This window comes from Pinus tabuliformis, chromosome 8 (genome assembly GCF_031772625.1).
Source record: "Pinus tabuliformis cultivar Carrire ecotype Pingquan chromosome 8, CPIR1, whole genome shotgun sequence".
In the NCBI taxonomy this organism is placed as follows: Eukaryota; Viridiplantae; Streptophyta; class Pinopsida; order Pinales; family Pinaceae; genus Pinus; species Pinus tabuliformis.
Window position 1 is genome coordinate 1,306,426,341 of NC_142294.1, and position 2,064 is coordinate 1,306,428,404.

Sequence of the window (2,064 nt, forward strand, 5' to 3'; positions counted from 1 at the left end):
AGCATAAATAGTTATTTACAGTCTACACATATGTCTAACCTCTGCAAAATAGCAGTAACGTAGCATAAAGAACATGAAAATAAGAAAAAGAATAACCACGTGAAAATGTATCATGCACGAGTAACCATCATCCACACATATGATCAAGACAAATACGAAAATCAACAAGTAATGATAAATAAAGAGATATCAGAAAATACGGACAAAAGCAATTTACCATCATGCAGAGGAATACAAGACTTCATGTATCTCTACAGGGGAGAAGCCACTTACCTGGATGCAGTGAGGTTCCTTAGTGGTTTCCCACTGGCGTAATTAATGGGTGCCTCCAGAGATAATTTATTCTTCCTAGTCATAGCAGTTGTTGTTCAACCATAATCCATGGTTCTGCTGCTTCACCATGTCGGTTACATCCTACAATTATAGCGGTTCTGCTGCTTCACCATGTCGGTTACATCCTACAATTATAGCAAATTTTTCAAGATTTGAGGTCAGTTGTTCATCCAAACAGATAAATAAAACCACAATTATAGCAAATTGGACAAGATTTAATGTCACTTGCAGCAGCATCCACAGTTCATAAATTCATCAAAAATCAGATAAATGAACTCAAACATATCTTACCTTGGCATTCACCTGTAGCCATTGTATATATGGCCTGTTTGGGCAGCCTTGGTTTCAGTCCCTTATACCCATAAGGAGAAAACTAAGGAAAAAATAGGTAATAGGAAAGAAAAATGAAAAAACATAAACAAAAACAATCTAGCATGGCCATGCTGAAAATATGGAAAATAACAACCAATACCAAAAACCAGGGCGGCAAAAAAAAAAATATTTAAAAAACACAACCCAAAAACAAAATCGCTCATAAATAACAAAAGAAGGTAGCCATCACATCTCATCAACGCCAAAGTCGAACCAGGGCCGCAATCACCGCCACACGAGATACCTAGAGACTAGCCGCAATGACAGCCACTCGAGATACCTAGAGACTATGAGATTGAGAGTCTACCCAACTCCTCCTCCCACATCCACCAATTCCTGAACTTCCTTTAAACCCTCGTAGGTATCCAGAATTTTGTTCATCAACATGGCAGAAGGCTCAGACATAGCCCTGTTGAAAAGCCACTCGAACGCATTCATTCCATGGGCTTTGGGGAATGGTTGGGAGCCTTCAAGCAGAGCGTCCTTGAGAAAATACCAGGACTTCATCAACACCTTACCTTGATTCATCAACAGCAGTGGAGACAGAGATACTCCATCCTGGTTCTTCACAAAATATTTACATAGAGGAGTGAGACCATATAGCCTCTAGCCTTGGCTTTCGTGTTCGTGTCACAGAGCAGCTCAGAACCGAATGGCTGGCCAGCACTCTGAGTATCCGATCAAGAGTAATGGCGGCTTCGGGGTTCGTCGTCGGAATATGGGCAACGATTTGTGTGGGCGAGAGTTGGACGCCATCACCGGCATTTGCTATGATTTGGAGAACATCGAGTTCGACGGCTGCCTTCATCGCCATGGCATAAGAAATTTGCGAGCTGCATGCCCAGAGTTTTCACAATCTTCACAATGTTATAAATTCACAATCGTCTTCTTCATAATCTTCACAACCTTCTTCATAATCGATTCTGAGTTTTCAAAACAGCTGTTGACGCAATTTCGATAGACTTCTGGCTGTGTCCATTGCCAAGCCTCCACGCCATGAAAGGCATGAGAAATTTGCGAGGTCCATGCCCAGAAGCCATTCATCCTCATTCACAATCTTCTTCATTATCGATTCTGGCCAGCCAAGCCTCCACGCCAGTCACTCCTTTCAAAACTCCTTTCAGAGTCTCGTAATATGTTTTCCTCTTTTGATTGCTTTTGTGGCTTTTTTATCGTAATCTGTGTTTCCTTATTTTATGGCTTTTTTCTGTTTTCCTCTTTTGATCGCTTTTGTGGCTTTTTTCTCGTAATCTGTGTTTCTTTATTTTATGGTTTTTTTCTGGTAATATGTGTTTCCTCATTTTTAAGGCTTTTCTAAATATGGCTGTTAGCTTTTTTTAATAACATAAGCTCGCACTA

At 40.5% G+C, this 2,064-nt stretch overlaps 1 pseudogene; it reads right to left on the bottom strand.

Moving 5' to 3' along the window:
* Window positions 1-629: 629 nt before the first annotated feature.
* LOC149240272 (caffeic acid 3-O-methyltransferase 1 pseudogene) lies at window positions 630-1,831 on the bottom strand (annotated as a pseudogene).
* Window positions 1,832-2,064: the final 233 nt, after the last annotated feature.